This window comes from Phalaenopsis equestris, unplaced genomic scaffold (genome assembly GCF_001263595.1).
Source record: "Phalaenopsis equestris unplaced genomic scaffold, ASM126359v1 Scaffold210366, whole genome shotgun sequence".
Taxonomy (NCBI): domain Eukaryota; kingdom Viridiplantae; phylum Streptophyta; class Magnoliopsida; order Asparagales; family Orchidaceae; genus Phalaenopsis; species Phalaenopsis equestris.
Genome location: NW_018229457.1, coordinates 193,886 through 194,161, shown reverse-complemented (window position 1 = coordinate 194,161; position 276 = coordinate 193,886).

The following is a 276-nucleotide window of genomic DNA, read 5'->3' as shown; positions in this document are numbered from 1 at the left end:
GCCACCAGAAAAGATCACTCCAGAAAAGATCACTTTTTTTTACCCTTTCTAGACCAAATGTTGGATAGATTGGCTGTGAATAAATATTATTACTTTTTAGATGGATATACCAGTTATCATCAAATTTTAATTGCTTTAGAGGATCAAGTGAAAACAACATTTATAAGCCCATATGGAACATTTGTTTTTTGTAGGATGCCTTTTTGGATTATACAATGTACCTGCAACATTTCAAAGATGCATGATGTCAATTTTTAGTAATTTTATAATTTTATA